Source organism: Cryptomeria japonica, chromosome 8 (assembly GCF_030272615.1).
Source record: "Cryptomeria japonica chromosome 8, Sugi_1.0, whole genome shotgun sequence".
In the NCBI taxonomy this organism is placed as follows: Eukaryota; Viridiplantae; Streptophyta; class Pinopsida; order Cupressales; family Cupressaceae; genus Cryptomeria; species Cryptomeria japonica.
This window is the reverse complement of record NC_081412.1, coordinates 641,210,848-641,233,076: the sequence shown is the minus strand read 5'-3', so window position 1 is coordinate 641,233,076 and position 22,229 is coordinate 641,210,848.

Below are 22,229 nucleotides of genomic sequence, written 5' to 3'. Positions count from 1 at the left end.
CAGGGTAGGATGGGAGGCTTCCTATTACAAAGGGTTATACCATGGGGTGGTACTAGTGGATCAGAGAGTAACATCATACACCAAGAGTGTATACTCCCACAGGACCCACAGCCAGCATCCCACTCAGAGCTAGTAGACAGATGGATTGGTGGGTTTCAAACCACCTAGGACAAGGGGAGCAAGGGAATCCAAAGGAGGAGGAGGTGATTAGGAGGGGGTTGGAGAGACAGGCGGAGAGAGCTAGCTCCATTTTAACTTATGTGTTATTTTTTACCCTTCAAGGAGATGATTTTACTATGACATACATATCCATTTTTTAGATATATATATATATATATATATATATAAAAGATTAAGCTATCAAGCAAGGGAAGGATTCATCTCAAGGGAAAAGGATCAGGTGGATAAGATTGACTGGGCAATTGACCAAAATGGCTATGAGGACCAACCTGCAGACGTAGGACTAACATCAAGACTTGATGAAGTTGTAGTGTCATAAAATTGTGACCCTAGCAATTTTCAACTACATTAGGGTCCTCATGCACATGATTTCGAATCCTCTAGCCTGATTGGAGACTAGAAATTGCTTAGCCTTCAGAAACAACTTCTTCCTTGGCCTCTGTGTCACCTCATTTTCACTCTACCTTGGAGAAAGAGATAGGACAAGGGTGTGTTACCACTATCCCCCCTTGGACAAGGGCATGGCACCACTTTCCCCCCTGGATAGGGACGGGGTGCCCTTTTCCTCCTAGGACAGGGGCATGCGCCCCTATCCCTATCCTATTTTAGGGCAAGACCCTTCCTAGGGTTGCATTGTTGGTTGTGCATCGGGAAAAAAACTCCCCAATGTTGGCCCATGATGAAAATTAGATCCACTAACATATATTTAAGGGGGAATTCATCCTCTCATTTGCATAAGTTGGATAGGCTGAAGTTGGATAGATTCAAGTTGCATAAGCAATCAAGCATTCAAGTATTCTTTTCTAGCATTGATCATTCTCAAGTCTCCCTTCAAGGCTAGGTGTTGCATTCAAGTCAAGGATTCAACCATTGAAGAGGAGATTGATTCCAACATACAATTCCACATAAGCATTTCAATCAACATTGCTACTACAACCTCCCTTGAGGTGATTTACAATTCAATCTTTTATTTACATCTACTTGCAAGTACTTTCTTTCATTACTTGGTTAATTCCAAAAATGGGGTTTGACCTAAAGGCAAACCCCCAATCCCAACCCATTTTCCTCTTTTTTATGTGTGTAGGTTGCAGGTGTGCATCTGTACTTTCAGATCTTGACTCCATTTGCAGAGGTAGAAAAACCCTTTTCATTTCGCAGATTTTTCGGAGGACCATGTACATTCCCACTACGGTTCGGGCAACTTTTCCTCAAAATTGTAGGGTGACTTTGTCTTGACATATTACTACCAGATTCAGGTGCACAGCTTCATCCCATATTCTGATCTCAAGTTATAATCAATTATTTGTCACTTTTGCACTACATAATTTAATCAATTTCCTTCCATTTCCAACAAGGAAGAGGGGATCAACTTAACATTCCCAATTCATTCATAATTTAATCTACCATCTTCATGTGGAGAGATTGAATCTAGTGAATTATCCTCTCCTCTTCCTAATGTAACATGGTGAAAAGTGTTTGAAGGGTAATCAATACTGAAACTTTCATCTCTCTTTAAGGGAAAGGGTAGTTTCCTTCTTCATCTATCATTCACCATTCTTCCACCATTACATTTTGGTGAACCTGACTTCTTGCATGCTTTCCTTTGAACAAAATTACATATTTTTTATTTACAAGTTTCAAATCCCTGCAAACTTAGTGGTTAAATCATTAAACCCCTAGTGTTTAAAATTAAAATTGAACTTGTGATTTGTAAAAATTGCTTGTGATTATCATGGATCTGAAAATTGTTTTGAGTGTCAAATTCAATTTCCTCATTGTCTTCTTCAATTTACAATTAAAATTTACAAAATTAAGAGGTTACTTGTTAAAACCCTAATTTTCAAAAATCATATTGTGATGAATAATGATGAACAACAGATACCCTAATTGGTACTAAGAGGGGGGGGTGAATCAGTACATACAAAAAAAACTTCTTCGCAACTTATCAAGTTAAAACAATGCTAACCGGTTGACTTCATTACTAACCTTAACTATGGCAATACCTATTAAACACAATAAGACTTCAGACAACATAAACCGGTAAGCTGAACCCTTTAGATACATTCAATGCATGATAACTACTTCACCCATAAACATATGCATGTGGTGTGTCAATAATACCGTAACCATTAGCTCTGCATGCATAATCACTTAAAAAAGAATACTCAATCATCACAACAAAATGCACAGCTCATGACACACAGATTTTTCATGTGGAAACCCAAATGGGAAAAACCACGGTGAGGATGAATACCCACAAGCTTGTTTTTGAACTCTTTTGAAGCTCGCTCTGTTAGGAGCCTAGTCCGGTTAAAGACTTTACAATAGGGTTCTGCTAGGAACTGATCCTGTTAAAGATCACTCGGTTAAGGGATCGCTATATACCCTATTAAAGGTTGAAACCCTGTTAAAGGTTACCTTGCTAGAGGATTTAAAGAACTCAATGAACTTGAGTCACTTGGTTAGAGGATTTACAGTAAGCCTGTTAAAGCTACCTGACAAAGGGATTTTCCTTCTGTTGAAATGGTTAGAAGACAACAGGTAAAGCTTTGATCTGATAACAACACTATATGCTAAGGTTGATCCTTTTCAGTTCCTCTACTCTGCAATCACACTCTGTAGTTTTCTCTCACTGGTCTGGCAAGTATCTCATCACTCGGATACACACACACAACATTTGCCAACAACTTCTAATAACAAACATCATCGACCTTATAGACAACAATTAGGTCGATAGCATAAACCCCAAACCCTAAGCATTTTAGGTTTATAATACAAGCGGTCCAATCCTGACTGTTCAAACACTTTGCATAGAGCAATATAATTTCAAATAGATCACAAGACAACCTGCATCATCCATTCTTCACCGCACATATAAATCAATAACTCATCACGCTTCCTTCTCATACCGCTAAGAAGAATGTTCATCCCCGAGGTAGACATTTAATACAGTCAATCTTCACATGCAAGATCCTCAAGGAAATCCTTCACGTGCACAAAGTTGACATGGCATCATGATCTCATCTCCATCTCTTAGCTAACTCATCATACAATTTCATCGGTTGCATCGCACAACCGAGATTGCTAAATCGGAAACCCTAGAGCTAAGACTACCAACCAGTAGTCACACTTAGTGAAACCCAAACATCGATTCACTAACTTCTTCCAATCTGCATATCAGTTCATTTGCACTTATTGACACCAATGACAACATACATTATCATCATATCAACATGTCGGTTCATCATATGCCAACAAATTGAACTTGTGCAAAAATTGGATTTCCATTTAAATTTCAGATTTTTAATTGTTCTCAAATTGGTCTGTAATCTTACAATTCAAATTTTCAATTTCCCCCTTTTTTTCAGAATTCAAATTTTCAAATTAAGTGGTTGGGTCATCAAACCCTAATTATCAAAATTAAGTGCATTTTGTGTGAATTTCAAATCAATTTCATTTATATTCAAATTTCTAAACATTTTTCCAAGGTGTCCATATCCATTAGGTTTGACCCCTTTCCAAATTACAATTCAATCCCTCTTTTTCTTCAAAACCCTAATAGGGTCTTATTTTCACATTTGAACCTTCATTTCGCCCATCTAGAGATCATAAAATTCGCCAATTTTTTGGGGTTAGCTTTAAAATCATCGTAATATCCATCCTTGAAATTTTCAAAAAAAATTGGTCGAACCATGTGCGTTCCCACCATGGTCCTCCACTTTTTTCCCAAAATTTTGGGAGACTGTTATGACTATATTTACTAGCCTAAATCCAGAAGATTGGCTGATTTTACCGATTTTTTATCCCTCTAAAAGCAGAAATACCTTCACAATTCAACATTTCAAATTTCAAGAAAATTTTTAAATTTAAGAGGTTAATTATAGTTTTCCCTGATTTTAAAAATTTTGATTTTAAAATTAAGTGGTATTCCCTTGGCCCTAATTTTAAAATTTCAATTTCCTTTCATTTTTGGAAATTGTGTCATCCTCTTGCATTGACAAAGTTCAAATTGTGTAATCATTATTTTCTTAAATTTTGCATTAATTGATTTTGTAAGTTTTGTTCCAAAATTCAAAATTCAAATTTTCCCTCTAGTGCATGAATTTTACCACTATTATGCTTACCTATCATATCCTTGTTAGATGAAGCATTAGAATTAAGGCTTCCCAAGGTTTAATTACCGAGCAGATGGAGCCTAATTTGAGTGACTTCTTTAATGAGGATCATGCTAATTCTTCTCATCCTAATCATGTGCCTATTCACCCCATTGATGGATCCCATGATGAAGAAGAAGCTTTAACTAGGGTTTCTTTAGATCAACTCTCCACATTGGACAATCAATTTGATAGCTTTCAATAATGAATGTCCCAAGAATACCCTAATAGTGAAGCTCTTCCATTAATTGAAGGCCTTAAGTGCATGATTCAAATTGATAAGAATGAAATTGATATATTGTGTGGCATTGCACATATTGTTGATTCTAATGTCATGCCTATCCAGAGTTGTGTTGAAACCCTAGGTTACTCACAACCTTCAACACAAGTCAATCCTTCAATTTCTTTGACTACTCCTATGACTAGTATTCCTACTATCACATCATAATCATGGCTACTTCAACTTAAAATGTCATCCCTACAACAATTGGTCATGGGGGAAATCCCTCTTCTTCATTTTTACCTATGTCTTCCTTGAGTGTTCCTACTATTCCTCAACCAATCAGTGTGACACAAGGGGGCAATTCCTTCAATAGCTTTATTCCTCCTTTAAGTGTCCCTTTACCTACCCAATCATCACCAATGCCTACTTATCATAATATCCCACCACCTTATTCTTCGTCTATGCCTTCTTTCAATAACATTACACCACCTTCTCAATCACCTATGTCTAACATCAATTTTTATACCGAAATGACAATTAACAATCTTGCTCAAACTATATCTTCTTTACAACAACAAATTGCTTCCATGAGTCAATCCAAGTTTAGTGTGCCCACCTTCGATGTTGCAAGCCCATTGTCTCTTGATATTGTTAAAGGTGTGCCACCTAAACATGTTTATATCCCTCAATTGGAACTCTATAATGGAAAAGGTGATCCTCTTACGCATGTCAAAACATTTCAAACCTTGTGTATTGATTTTGCTTATGATCAAAGATTGCTTGCAAAACTGTTTACAAGAATACTAAGAGATAAGGCTTTACAATGGTATTTCTCTTTGCCTTCTTATTCTATCACTTCCTTTCAACAACTAGAAAATGCTTTCATCCAACAATTTCAAAACAACATTGGTCATAAAATCACTTTGACTAATTTAATGCATTCTAAACAAGGTGTTAAAGAAAAGTGACTGATTTCATTAGTAAATATAGGCATTTGTGTGCTCAAATTTCTTTTCATGTACCCGATAATGATATTCAAAGAATTTTCATTTCTAATTTACAAAAAGATATTAGGGAAAAACTTCTTTAGTCTGAGTTTACTTCATTTTCGCAGTTGTGCGCAACACTCCACAATTATCAACTAGTTGTGAGTCAAATGGAGCAATCCACTCCTATGGATCTGAGTGATAAGGGGGAGAGTGTTCAACAACCGTTTGCAAAGTTAAAACCAACAAAAATCTTCATCAAGTTCAATGATTCAATCAACAACAACCAAGTGAATGCTACAACAAGTGTGCCTTCTATTTCAAAATTCTTCCAAAGAGAAAGATAATTTACTCCTTTAAATGAATCTTTACATAGTATTATGTCTCAGTTGTTGCACATAAATGTTATCAAACTTCCTCCTATAAAACAAATTGATCCTTCTAAAATGGCATCCCTTTATTTTGATAACAATTATTTTTATCAATTTCATCGTTAACCTAGTCATGATACTGAGAAATGTTTTGCATTGAAAAATAAGATTCAAGACTTGATTGATAATAATACTATATCTGTGGCAGGTGTGAATGATAAAGGGAATAAAATAGTAGCTCCTCCTAATTAAAATCTCCCCCCCCCTACAATTATATGGAAGGAAAGAAAGAATTTTTTCCCTGAGAACCCCCCCCCCCCCACTATTTTAAGGGCCTCCCACCGTACTAGAGTTCCCACATGAATGCACGCCCTTTCCTATAGTTTTGCTTCCCACCCACCAACCCTTATAATAGTAGGGGCCCCATGAACACCCGTATATAGTTGGAGGTCCCCTGCATGCAGAGGGGCAAAAGCTCCAACCAAGGTGGGGTTGAGCGGAGATCGATGGATGCAAAAAGGTCCTATGCATTCTCGGGGCTTTTGATTGTCTTGGAACTCAATGCATGAACCAGGGGTGGCAAATAGTTGTACTCGAAAAGAAGGCCTTGGTATGGGCTAATCACCGCCTAATGATCAATCTGACAAACCATCCATTCTCCAAGTGAACCATTCTAGGGGGCCCTTTAGAATAGTAGGGCTAGTTCAGTTACTGAGATTGTGCCTAATTCTCATACCTCTAACATTATTGAGATTGTGCCTAATTCTCTCTCTTCTGAAGAATTCACCTATATCGCTCCAAACTTGGTTAATATGGTAGATGTCATGCTCTGTGAAGTGTATCTATATCTGCAAACACAATGCACTCAATAAATCATTACAAGCATGGTTAGAAGATTTAAATCAAAGAAATACAAAACCATAGCTAATCGACTTATTGCCTCCTAGTAAATGCGAGTATGAAAAATGCTCTCAGATCTTGCTATGCAAATTCCAGTGACTTGACTACACCTAGATGGAGGATTTGAAAGATGAAAATGCATGATCTTAGCAAGAATAACATGATTAAGCTACATGATAAGCAAATTAAGCTAAGATTTAAGCTAAAATGAGCATGATAACATTGCTAAGAATGATAAACTAGAAACAATGCATAAATGATATGAATTTGGTATGCAATCATGATATGAAATTGGGATCCTTTGAGCTCCAAAATGAGGTCTATTTATAGGATTTTCCAAGGCTAGGGGTGATGTGGCAAGAATCAATGGTCAAGATTGATCTGAAGCTATCAATGGTTAAATTGGAGGAGGACGGCAAAGGGGGTTGGATTAAAGGGAACATTTGTCATCTCTATGGTGACAAGTGTCAAGAGGCTTCTAGAAGAGGTTAGATGAAAGGGAACACTTAGTGACAAGTGTCACAAGGTTCTAGAAGATGTTGGATGAAAGGGGACATGTGTGTAGGTAGAATGGGTTAGGTTTAGGAATGGTTAGGCTTAGGAGTGATAGAAGTTAGGAGAATTTGAATTTAAAAATTCAAATAATATGAAAAGGATAATTAATCTCAACAACTCATGAATTTGATTTGTTTTAATTAATTAAGGGATTTAGAAGAAATGATTTTGATGGGGGGTTAATTAATTTGAATTAATTAATCAAGAGGTATGAAATGAACCTATTAAATAATTCCTTAGATTTATTAATAAGTAGATGAAAGGGGAAATTTAATCAAATTGTTTAGTGAATTCAATTAAATTGGGGAGGGAGATTAATTAAATAATTGCATATTTAATTAATTATCTTCAGACCATTTTTAGGTGTATACATTTTGCCCCTCTTTGAAGCGAGGTGTGCTGACGTGTTTGTTAGGCCCAATATAGAAAGCTAATGTACTGAGAGGGGAGGGGTGATTCAGTACTCCAAAACTTTTCCTTTGTAATAACCTTACTGTTATGCATAAACAGAATAGTACAGTAACATAAAATATAACTATAATCAATAGATAACAATCATACATGATTCACTCCATAACACATATATTTTGGTCATGCAGAAACTCTTGGTTAGAGAGAAAAACTGCAGTGGGGATGGCACCCACAACTTCACTACTGCAATAATAAAGAATGCTTGGTTAGAGCTACATTTAGCTATTTCTGATAGCTTACACTGTTAGGAGTATTAAGATCAGTTAGATCTACCTTACTAAAGGATTTTTACAACACTATATAAGTGTAGCACCTGGTTAAAGGATTTACAATTTATAGACTTGGTTAGAGTCTTTTACCCTGTTAAAGGTTTCTCTTACAACTTCAAAATATTACAATATAATCATTACAAATATCTGCAACTTTACATCTGAAATGTTAAAACAGATTCTATGTGCTTTGAATAAGATTACCTAGCTTGTAGCATACCTCGGTAACCCATAATGAAACTCAGTAAACCCTTCTGTTTACTCTGTTCTTTGACTGTTCACTGATAACCTTCTCAGTGACCTCTCTGTGTCTCTGTAACAGTCTTCCTTCATGTATACACACTGCTATCTCATTGCATCTCTTATTGCATCATATCATGTCATATTTCTAACCCTAGAATCATGTTGTATATATAGATCTCTTACAACAGTGATCTGATTCATTGCTTCGATCTTACAAAAAGATTCTTCGAATGAATAACTAAACAAAATATCTCATAGGTTAGATTGGCCTTGTAATCATACATAATCTCATAGTGCAATTTCCAATGCAGAAACGGTTAGATGTGTCTCGATTTTGTAACACGTTTTCATGTGCATGTCCAGGTTCAATGTATCTAGTAAAATGTTTCACTCAGTGAATATCAACTCGGTGAGTTAACTTTACCACTCGATAGCCATGAACCTTTACTCGGTAAACAGCTCGGTGAATACTGTGTTCTGTGACTACTTTCTTCAGTAACCGACTAGATTGTTCATACCGACTTCTCTGTGTGTACCGACTGCATGATTTGGTAATACTAACCAACTAGACTATAGTATGACTTTGTATATGAAACTAATGGCAATTTGATAAGTAGTAACAGTGTTGATTCAAAGAATAATCTCATTTTGATGCTGATATTAGTTTGATAGGATGCCCCAGCTCTTGATTGCTAAATCACGGTATGATGATGCCCCCTCGGGAGATCAATTGAGATAATTGATCTTTGGAGTTTACAAGATTGATATCCTGATAGATTTCATTTGATTTCTGCAACTGTGGTTTGATGAAAATCTGAGGTCTTCAATTAGCTTGATTGCTTAGATTGATAAGATTGAAAAATCTTGATTGATTAGGTTCAGTTTGGTTTCAGGAAGGATTCATCCTGTATAAGACATGATCAAAATGTCTGGTTTCAGGAAGGATACATCTTGTATAAGACATGATCAGAATCGATTAGGTTTTATTGATTGATTTGATTTGATAAGGTTGATTAGATAAAGAACTAATAGTTTGTTGATATCAAGTTGCTGAAATTTTTGGATATGTTGATTGTTGATTCTGTTGAGAGAGATAGCATAAGATTTGGGCTAGGTTGATAATATATGAAAAGAGATGAGTCATCATTCTAATTGTGTATACACTTGTGATGATACTTTGATGATTCCTGTGATAGATTTAACCTTAGATAAAAGGAGCATTCGGGATCCCATGCAAGAATGAAATGCAAATGAAAATGCAATGGATGCACAACTATGACCAGACCAGTCACTAGATTATTTTGTGTTTTTTTCATCATTGAGCTTTTTGAAATATGGGAAGTGAGTGCAAACATCAATGGTATAATTAAACCATGATGACCTAAGCATTACTTTCCTGGATTTTGATATAGCAAGTTAACACAAGCATCTAGGTATAATTGAACCGAGATGACCTGAGTGTTGTTTGCGTAAAACAAGCAGTATTAATCATTTCAATACGCAAATTAGAAATGTCTTCAATGATATTTTGATGATCATGTCCCGAGACAAATTTGCACATATTAATGATTAATTTTTAGACAGCAGACAAGAAAAATATCATGTTTCTTCCTTGTTCCTCTAGTCAATGACATCCTGGAGTCACTCAGAAATCATGATAGCGAAAAGCAATATAGAAAAGTTGAACAATCATGTTACAATCATTATTCAAAAAGATATTATACACTGAAAAGTGTGTGATGTGCTTTGATTGATTTTGTGATAGCTTGATAGTTGATAGTTTGATCTTGTGTTCAATGTTGGATGTGTCTCAGTTTTTGCTTGATAAGATTTGTGTAACTGTTTGGTCTACTTGTTTGATTAAGCTCAAAACAATCAAGAGTTTTGCCCCCAGCTAAGTGTAGGATTTTGCCCCAAGCCTAGAAACAAATTCGTTATGATATATCCAATGATCCAAACCATGGCAAGAAGCCACCTAAGATGTTTGCATATGTATAAAGGCTTATGATGCATATGGATAGCGCTGATGGAAGAATGAATGCATGAACTAATAGATGGAAGAGCTAGCTGATAGATAGCACCTATTTAACAGGTTTTCACCATCTATTTTTATTGCACTTTTTCTGATATTTGATTTTTTTTCTTTCTTTTTCTTCTTTTTCACTTTTTAGGATTTTTTTTATTTTTCCCTTTTTTTATTTTTTTTTATTTTTCACTGTTTTTTGATTTTTCTGTTTTTTCAGTGTTTTTTATTTTTTCTGATTTTTCACTTCATTTTTTGTGATTTTTTAGTGTTTTTGATTTTTTGTGATTTTTCAAACATAAAATTTCTTCAGGTGCATGCTATTGATGGGTTCTTCTAGTTGATCTCCATCCTGTGTTAATAGCCGATATGCTCCTGATCCAAATACTGTTGTGACCACAAATGGACCTAACCAATTTGGTTCAAACTTTCCTTTCTTTTCTCAATCTGCCTAGTTGCATGGATTTTCTTTTAGCACTAGTTCTCCCACTTGAAAGATTCGTGGTTTGACCTTATGATTATAGTTCTAGCACATTCTTTGTTGATATACCTTTAGATGATCAAAGGCATTTTGTCTTCGTTCATGGATTAGTTCTAACTCTTGCAGTCTAGATACTCTTTGTTCTTCATCTGGGATGAGACCTTTTAGTGATACATGTAGAGAAGGTATCTCTACTTCGATTGGCAATATGGCTTCTGATCCATATACAAGAGAGAAAGGTGTGGCACCTATTGGTGTGCGGATACTGGTGTGGTAGGCCCATAGAGAAGGGTTCAGTTGAATATGCCAATCTTTCCCAACATCGTTCACTGTCTTTTTGAGGATTTTTAGAATAATTTTATTAGATGCTTCTGCCTTCCCATTTCCCTATGGGTAATATGGTGTGGAGAATCTGTGCTGGATTTTGAACTTCTCACATAGCTCTTGTACATCTTTATTTTTGAATGGTCACTCATTATTAGTGATAATGGTCATTGGTATTCCATAGCGACAGATGATATAGTTCAAGATAAATGCAGCAATTTGTTTTCCTGTGATGTTTATGAGAGGTACCACTTCAATCCATTTTGTGAAATATTCAATAGCTACAAGGATGAATTTGTGTCCATTAGATGAGGAAGGGTTTATCTTTCCTACCAGATCAAGTCCCCATTGACAAAAAGGCCAAGATGTTGCTAAAGCATGTAGTTCTTGTGCTGGTGCATGGATCAAGTTCCCATGGATTTGACATTGTTTGCATGTTCTTGCTATCTTAAACGAATCTCGTTCCATAGTCGGCCAATAATAGCCCAAGCGTATGAGTTTTTTTGAAAGGGTAAGACCACTTGAATGAGTGCCACAAATGTCGTTATGGACTTCATGTAAAGCCTTCTCAGATTCTTCTTGTTCGAGACATCTTAAGAGAGTACCTTCTAGACCTCATTTAAATAGGGTGTCTGCGACGAGAGTAAAATGGGAGGATTGCAAATAAAGTTTCTCTTTTGGTTCTTTGATAAATCGGGAGGTAAGATATTGTCTTTCAGGTATGTGTAAGTTTGACCATAGTGGGAGGATTCATGTCCAATAAGTTGACAGATGCTTTGAGAATCAAGACAATTATAGGCGTGATGAAACAACTCTTCAACTAGGAATTCATAACGTTGTTGATTTTCCTGTGTCTGTAATAGAGAAGCAAGTGTAGCCATGGCGTCTGCTGCTTTGTTATCATTTCTTGGAATCTGTTCAAAATTTGTTTCTACAAAGTACTTCAAGAAATCATCCACCATCTTTTTGTAAGGCATGAGTTTGTCATCTTTTGTTTGATAGTCATCATTGATTTGATTAATGACAAGCTGAGAGTCTCCAAAGACTTGAAGTTGTTTAATGTTCCATTCTACAGCCATTTTGATACCTGTAACTAATGCTTCATACTCTGCTATATTTTTTGTACACGGAAAGCTTAATTTGTATGCTTTCAAGATTGTATGACCTTTTGGTGTGATAAATAGAATTCTTGCTCCTGATCCATGTTGTGTTCCTTTATTGATGCCTGCTTCTGGACTGATATTCGGGTGATGTATTGTAAGATACGGATCGAACCCTGGAACATCTATATATGACCAGGTAAAATTGACTTGCCATATTTTGAATGGTTTCAAGTATTTTTGCCTTGCTAGTTCTGATAGAGAGATTGTTGGATGTAGATCAGTTGTGCCAATGATAACTGCCTCTGCTTGTTCTATTAGGATAGATAACTCCTCTTGATAAAATTTAGTTAAGGTATCAAATCTCCCATCTTTCGGCGCCTCAAGGAGGTTTTCACCATTAGATGCGTCCTTTGTTTTTACTTTTTCTCGATCTAATGTTGCCAATAAATGGTTTTCAGCATTAGACCTAATATTATTTTCTTTATTTTCATTTTTGCGACTAGGAGATTTAGCACCCACTTGACTTGAAGATGCGTTAGCAGAATCCCTGGTGAAAGTTGTTGCGGGTTTGATTTCATCAAGATATAAGGATATGGCATGGTCATTTGGAAAGGTATCAATAGTAGTATGTCCTTCATTTTCCCAATCCATAGGTTCAGGATAGCTAAAGTATAAAGGATCTTCAGGTTGAATAGTTTCAAAGATATTAGGGGTCATGATAGAGATATCAGATCTTTCAATATGTATGTCATTGTCTATAACGGTACTCTCGTCAGAATGACCTCGTATAAGAAAATCTTGATCGTCCTTGGTTAAGTCCATGTCAGTCGCATGTGATTCTGATTCAAGTGGGCTAGTTCCTAATGTTTGTTCTACATATGGGTGAACTACATCGACTACTATATCTGCTTCTTCATCCCTTTCAATTTGAAGTTGCTCTTGTTTGTTTGTCCATGATAGCCAATATTCTCCATTCCCTTGATCTTTCAACTGCATTTGTTTTTCCATGCTTGACAAAATTGATGCAAATGATTGTTCCTTAGATTGTGTGCTTGGAGTTGCTACCTCTCTGTTATGTGAAATAATGACCTCTTGAGCTGATTTCAGATTATTACCACACTGCAATGGATTTGAGTCTATTGGTATTGTGATTTCCTATATGACAAAACAGATGACTTGTATGACACAGGATAGCTGATAGTATGACAAATGATTTTATGCAAATGGGCTCGTACGACAGAGATCTTAACTCGTATGACAGATAACCAGACAGAGATAAAAATGTTTGTTTTGTTGATTTTGATCTTTGAATTTTGATGATGTTTTACTAATGTTTTCCAGTTTTTTAGGTGTCTGATTTTCTCATTTAGGGATGAATACACAACAAAAACATGATGTGATAAATGACTCCAATCAAGCTAAACCCTAAGGAAGTTGGCTGAGAATAAAAACCTTTGCTTGCTGACTTAGGTACACACCCAATAGCTAATCAGAATATGACTGTTGAGTCTCACGCAATGGATTCTCAACACCATATTATCCAACTCCAAACGCTAATGGGGGAACGATATGGAAAGTGTGTTGGGAGAGTTACTATTTCTCTTGCACAAAGATTATCACCCTTTCGGAGGTGAATCGGGTTGCTTCTATTTTAACCGGCACTAGTAAGGGATCCGTTCAGCACATTGGGGTATAAACTCAATTAAGAGGTCTCCCAGCCTTGAAAACCAAGGTTTGATATACCCAAAGGTACGGAGGAGAGCTATTCCCGAGCACTGTCGTTGCTTTGATTTTCATCAAAAACACATTTATTTTATAGTGGGTTGGATTACTTGGCGTTAGCCGTTCCCACTTAGGTCGTTCCCCTCTCACCGACCTTAAGAGCTAAGAGTTAATAACTCCTCGGGAGGGCAGGCCTGCTAAAGAGATGCACTAATGAAAGCAAAAGATGAGTCTAGCTTTCTGATCACCTAAGAAAGGTGAGAGCATACTCGCCTATCATCAAAGACACATAAGATATGATAGTTCATTTTTTAGCCCAAATTGAAGTGTGCCTAAAAATCTTAAAGAATACACAAAGTTTTTGCTGAATCCTTAGGCAACCTGCAAAATAGATCCATTAGTAGTCATGATTGTGTTTTGAATTTGTCTTTGACAAGCGTATCTTTGACAAGCATCCTGCAGAAAAGAGTTAGGCTGCAAACATCTCATAGACATAACATGATTAGCATTAGTGATCCGAACTATGAAATTTTCAAAAAAAACTATATGAAATTTTAACCTAACTTCAAATAGGCATAACTTTTTGCTCGGGACTTGAAATGACGAACCATTTAACTCGTTGGAAAGGTCTCCAAGAGTTGTAGATGAGATTTTGAGAAAGCATCACTTTCAAGGGCTAAAAATGACCAGAAGGCCTTCAAAAATGCAAATTACCAACGTATAGACAAACTTGAACATTCTAATTTGCAGCTTATCAAAAAAATCAGAGATGCAGAAACTCGTATGACATGATTTACCAGTTAGTACGACACAAATATAGATTTCGTACAAGAATCAAAGCAGACTCATACGACATAAGATTTTGAAGCTAGAAATTCATATGAAATGGAATTAGCTCTAGTACGACAGTGAAAATCAACTTGTACGACACATGATTTACTAGCAAATGAACTCGTATGACATGAATTTATACCTCGTACGACAAGGAAAATGGGCTCGTACGAGTCAGGATGGAGTGTTGTCCTAGGCTAAAAGGTAGTTCGTACGAGCTAAAAAGGCAACTCGTATGAATATCTAAACCAGAGCTCGACAGAGATGAAGTTTGCTGAAGATTAAGAGGCTGAAAATGATGAGCCCCACGGTGGGTGCCAAAATGTCATGCTCTATGAAGTGTACCTGTATCTGCAAACACAATGCACTCAATAAATCATTACAAGCATGGTTAGAAAGATTTAAATTAAAGAAAGACAAAACCATAGCTAATCGACTTATTGCCTCATAGTAAATGCGAGTATGATAAATGCTCTCAGATCTGATTATGCATATTCCAGTGACTTGACTACACCTAGATGGAGGATTTGAAAGATGAAAATGCATGATCTAGCAAGAATAGCATGATTAAGCTACATGAATGATTGATCTAGCATGATTAAGCAAAGATTTAAGCTAAAATTGAGCATGATAACATTGCTAAAACTGATAAACTATAAGCTAGATGCCTATAATAATAATGCATAAGATGAGAATGAGATGGGATCCATATTCCTCAAAATGAGGTCTATTTATAGGATTTTCGGAGGCTAGGGGTGATGTGGCAAGAATCAACGGTCAAGATTGATCTGAAGATATCAATGGTTAAATTGGAGGAAGATGGCAAAGGGGGTTGGATTAAAGGGAACATCTGTCATCTCTATGGTGACAAGTGTCAAGAGGCTTCTAGAAGAGGTAGGATGAAAGGGAACACTTAGTGACAAGTGTCACAAAGGTTCTAGAAGATGTTGGATGAAAGGGGACATGGTGGTAGGTAGAATGGGTTAGGTTTAGGAATGGTTAGGTTTAGGAGTGGTAGAAGTTAGGAGAATTTGAATTTAAAAATTCAAATAATATGAAAAGGATAATTAATCTCAACAACTCATGAATTTGATTTGTTTTAATTAATTAAGGGATTTAGAAGAAATGATTTTGATGGGGGGTTAATTAATTTGAATTAATTAATCAAGGGGTATGAAATGAACCTATTAAATAAATCCTTAGATTTATTAATAAGTAGATGAAAGGGGAAATTTAATCAAATTGTTTAGTGAATTCAATTAAATTGGGGAGGGAGATTAATTAAATAATTGCTTATTTAATTAATTATCTTTAGACCATTTTTAGGTGTATACAGTAGAAACACAGGATATGCCTACAGATCCTTGTATTACATTTAACCCTAGTGATACCATTAGAGCACTTGATGGCCCTTTATACATAGTTGCAAAGGTTAAGGATATCCCTTGCCGTGGTCCCCTGATTGATCCCTCTTGCATGGTTAATGTCATAACTGAAGAGTATCTTTTAAATTTATGATTATATAAACCAATATATGATGCTTCTAATGTGGTTGTGAAGTTACTTGGTGGTTTCTCTTGTCCTACCATTGGTTCTATCACCCTTCCTATTGAGGTTAATACTAAATCCTCGGATGTTGACTTTGTTATCATACCTTCTTCTGAGAAATTCCATGTGAAGTTGGGTTATCCTGGGCTATCTTCCATGAAGGTTATTGCTTCTCTAATCCATAAGTGTCTAAAATTTCCTCACAATGGGGAAATCATAACTGTGAACCATAACTTATTTTGTCCATCCGAAAGAAGCCCCCTTGTTCCTATTGATTTCTTTTGGCCTAAATAATTTCAATATCTTCCATTAAGGAGTGATGCTCTTTTTCAATCTTATCAAAAATGGAAGAATGATATGATATTATCCTAAAGTCAATCTAGATCTCCAACACTTGACATCCCTATTATTCTTCAAGATGAGGTTCTTCCCCTCACAAATAGAACTAATCTCTCTCCTAAGGAAGATTTTCCACCTATACCTATGGATGTGACTTTACCTTCTCCTAAGGAGAACACCAATATTCTTCCTAAGGTTAGATCTATACTTCATCCTGATGATGGACCTGGTCTCCTTCCTACACCTAATATTCCTCTTTTGTATGGCGTAGTTCCACCTCCTTCTTCATATTAAGAGAAGAGGCATGCTTCTCCTCTTGTTCAACCTAAAAGACCTCAACATAAATCTTCCACTATTAAGGAGAGAAACATTCCTACTTTTTCAAGTGTTCCTCCTCCTTCTTAGCCTTCCACTAAGACACGACGAAATCATTGTGCGTGAGAACGCCGACGAAGACGTCATGTTTGAGCTCGTGAAACTATCCCTCAAAATACTCAATCTCCTCAAATTCTGACAATTGACATGATTCCCTTTTCTCCTAAGCAAGATGTTCAACCTACATCTCCAAATCATAATTTTCATAAAACATGTGATGGTTTTACTCCTATTTGTTTTCTTGCTCCTTTTTCTTTAAAATTTGATGAAGAAATGGGTGAAAATGTTATTCATAATGGAAATACAACTCCTAATGCTTCTGATAGTGAGTATGAATATGTTGATGTGTACAAGCATTTATCAGATGAGTTTTCACAAACCTTAATCCTAGCTCCTCAAATCAAACAAAGTGACTTACAACATGAGCATAGTCCTTGTTTGGATCTTGTGATAGCTCCATCTGTTGTGCTTGATATTGCTCCTCTGGCATGTTGCTCGCCTTCCCGAAATAGTGATCAGCAAGATCAAGAGGCAAATGTCATGCTAGATTAGCAATATTAGCATTGTAGATCTCTCTCTCTCTCCTTTTTTTCTCTTTTGTGACCATTCTTCTATGTGTATCCATGTTCTTCTATTGTTCCCTTAATGTCTACTTGGGAACGATGCAAAGTATTGAGATATTTTCTTGCTCTCTTTCATGTTGACTCAAAAGACATCCTCTCTTCCCTTTCTTCTAAGGTAGTGTCCTTCTTCGGGGAATGGCAATTATTATATGCACATATACATGATATAGATGAGTTTTCATATAGCATACTGACCTCGAGGAAAATGACAATACCTCATGTTTTGTGTTCATTATCCTTGGATTTATTCCATGATTGAGGCTAAATCCTTGTGACAACGTGCTCCCTTTCTTCTCTCTCTCTTGGGTGTATCCTACCTTAAGGAAATCACTCCCGATAAGGTGCATGTGATCGCTTTAACATGGGGGCATACACTTCACTCATATTTTCCTTCTTATGATACTTAGAATTAATTAGAGATCTTTGTTTTGCTTTGTAATCTTTGGTATCCTTGCTTTCAAGACTCGTAGTGAAAGGAACTTTGCTACTTGCAGTCATGGTTCTCCCCTTCTCAATCTTCCCTTTTACTTTATCAATCAAAGTTGTAAGATCCTAAGTCCATAGGGGGCTTGGCACATCTTGCCTCCTTGACGTGGTAAAAGTCTTTCAATCTTGTTTCCTTGTATGTTACCGGTAGTATTGGCATACACTTATACTCTCACTAAAGTGGAGGCTAAATGTAGTGTCATAAAATTATGACCCTAGCAATTTTTGACTGCATTAGGATCCTCACGCATGCAAGTTTGAATCATCTATCCTGATCGGAAACTGGAGATTGCTCAGCCTTTAGAAACAACTTCTTCCTTCACCTCTGCATCACCTCGTCTGCACTTTGCCCTAGAGAAAGGGCTAGGACAGGATCCTGTCACCATTGTCCCCACTTGGACAAGGGTGTGGCACCCTTGTCCTCCTAGGATAGGGGCATGGTGTCCCTGTCCCTACCCTATTTTGGGGCAGGACCCTTCCTAGGGTTGCATTGTTGGTTGTGCATCAAGAGAAAACTCCCCCGATGTCGGCCCATGATGAAAATTAGATCCACTAACATGTACTTGAGTGGGAATTCCTCCTCTCATTTGCATAAGTTGGATAGGCTAAAGTTGGATAGATTCAAGTTGCATAAGCGATCAAGCATTCAAGCACTCAAGCATTCTTTTCTAGCATTGAGAATTCTCAAGTCTCCCTTCAAGGCTAGGTGTTGCATTCAAGTCAAGGATTCAACCATTGAAGAGGAGATTGATTCCAACATACAATTCCACACAACCATTTCTATCAACATTGCTACTACAACCTCCCTTGAGGTGATTTACAATTCAGTCTTTCAATTACATCTACTTGCAAGTACTTTCTTTCATTACTTGGTTAATTCCAAAACTGGGGTTTGACCTAAAGGCAAACCCTCAATCCCAACCCATTTTCCTCTATTTTTTATGTGTAGGTTGTAGGTGCACAACTGTAATTTCAAATTCGGGTTCCATTCACAGAGGCAGAAAAACCCTTTTCATTTCATGAATTTTTTGGAGGACCGTGTACATTCCCACCACGGTTCAAGCAACTTTTCCTCAAATTCGCAAGGCAACTTCATCTCGACATATTACTACCAGATTCAAGTGCATAGCTTCATCCCATATTCTGATCTCAAGTTATAATCAATTATTTGTCACTTTTGCACTACATAATTTAATCAATTTCCTTCCATTTCCAACAAGGAAGAGGGTATCAACTTAACATTCCCAATTCATTCAAAATTTAATATACCATCTTCATGTGGAGAGATTGAATCTAGTGAATTATCCTCTCCTCTTCCTAATGTAACATGGTGAAAAGTGTTTGAAGGGTAATCAATAGTGAAACTTTCATCTCTCTTTGAGGGAAAGGGTATTTTCCTTCTTGATCTATCATTCACCATTTTTCCACCATTACAGAAGCTCACATGGAGGCACAAGCGTAGGATATGGGGGAAAAAGCTCAGTGTGATGGGCTAAAAGCTCAACTTGACGGGCTAAAAGCTCAGTTTAATGGGGTGATCCTTATTTACAATTCAGGCAAAGACTCATCACCATGCGAGTGATCATTTTGTCAGGTGTGGGATGGGTAGATGGATGATGAATTCTATGGTAAAAAGATTGGGTAGTGGCGAATATGGATATCTCATGGGTAAGCGGTGGGGAGAGAGTCTGACCTGATAGACGACGGATTCAACTTATTTACCTTGATACCTGCATGCAGGTTTTCACCAAGGTACTTTCCCATAGCACCACAAAGTGGTTTTCACTGATGGACAAATTCATTTTTCTTTACTTTTTTCCTTTTTCATTTTTTCAATTTTTTTGTAATTTTCTTGATTTTTTTTTTTGAATTTTTGAGATTTTAAGACAATTGGTGACCTTATGAGGACTAGGCATAGAATCTCTTCAGGTGCATGATTTTCATTGGCTCATCAAAGGGATCTCCTTCAGGAGTAGCCAATTGATATGCCCCTAACCCATACTTTGTTGTGATCACAAATGGTCCAAGCCAATTAGGCTCGAAATTGCCTTTATTTTCTCATTCTTGAATGTTTCTCTAATTTTCCATAAGGACAAGATCACCAACTTCAAATTCTCAAGTTTTGACTTTCTTGTTGTAACTCAAGCATAGGCGATTCTGATATACTCTGAGATAGTTTAAGTCCTTGAGGTGCCTTTCGTCCAACAATTCTAGCTCTTGCAGCCTGGCAACTTTGTATTCCTCATTTGGGAGGAAGTTTTGTAGCGACACCCTTAGGGAGGGGATCTCTCTCTCAAGAGGGAGGACAACTTCAGAGCTAAAGATGAGGGAATATGGGGTGGCACATGTGAGTGTGTGGATGGAGATGCGATAAACCCATAGAGCAGGATGGAGTTGGAGGTGTCAGTCATGGCCAGCTTCATTAACTATCTTTTTAAGAATTTTGATTAAGGTTTTATTAGAAGCCTCAGCTTGACCATTACCTTGCGGGTAATAAGGAGTGGAGAAGTGGTGTTGGATATCAAACTTCTGACAGATCTCTTTAACATCTTAATTTTTGAAAGGTCTACCATTATCTGTGATGACAACTTTGAGGATTCCATGTCGACAGATCAAGTAGTTCAAAATGAATTTAGAGATCTGTTTATGAGTGGTGAAGGTAAGAGGGATAGCCTCAACCAATTTGGTGAAGTATTTAGTGGTGGTAATGATGAATTTATGACCGTTGGAGGATGCGGGGTGGATTTTCCCAATGAGATCAAGCCCCCACTATGAGAAGGGCCAGGGTGTGATAAAAGGCTGCAAATCTTGTGATGGAGTGTAGATCTTATCACCATGCTTCTCGAAAGGGATACATTTATTCACATAATTATATGCATCTACTTCCATTCTAGGTTAGTAGTATCCCATTCGCAAGATTTTTTTAGCTAAAGTGAGGTTACTTGAGTGTGCCCCCACAGATACCTTCGTGCACTTCATGTAGTGCCCATCCAGCCTCTAGTTTGTCTAAACACCTTAGGAGGGAACCATCGACATGCCTTCTGAATAGGGTGTCGCCAAGGATAGTATAATGGGCACATTGGCAGATAAAGGTTTGTTGTTGGGTTTTGGTGAGGTGTGGGGGAATGGTGTTATCTCTTAGGTAAGTGAAGGTCTCTTGATACAAAGGGGATTCGGGACCAATGAGTAGGAACACCATCTTAGACTTTGGTAGGTCATATGTCGGCAGGAAGAATTGGTTGACCAAAAACTCACGCTTCTGACTATGTGCCGACATCTGAAGGAGGGAACCAATAGTGGTTATATCATCTGTAGCACTGTTGTTGGTGCATGGGATCTGATCAAACTTGATTGATGTAAAATGTTGCTTGACGTCTTCAACCATACTATAATAAGGAAGAAGCTTGTCATCTTTTGTTTGATACTCATCATTGACTTGTTCAATGACAAGTTGGGAATCACCATAGACATGTAACTCCAATATCTTCCATTGGATAGCCAAACATAGCTCAGTGATTAGTGCTTCATATTTTTCTATGTTGTTAGTGCATGCAAAGGCTATCTTGTATGATTTAGAGATGTAGTCTCCTTGGGTGTGATCAACAATATTCCTAACCCCGATTCATTTTGGGTGCAAGAACCATCAAAGTATAACTGCCATTTGGAGGATGTAGTGACAGTCATTATGAGTTCATCTGGAAATTCTGAGGATCGGGTGATCACTTGGAAGCGGAGCATTGACCAGCTAGTTTGTTGTTACGTGTCCTTTGATTTCTTTTCTATCCACATATTCAATGTCAAATTCACTTAACAACATGACCCATTTAGCAGTTCTACCAGTGAGAGCAACTTTTGACAAGAGGTACTTGAGAGGGTCGATCCTAGCAATCAATTTTGTTTTTTTGTTAAGCATGTAGTGTCCAAGCTTTTGTGTGCTAAAGACAAGTGCTAAGCATGTTCTTTCAATAGGGGTATAATTGAGCTCATAGCCTAATAATGTGCGACTGATATAGTATATAGCA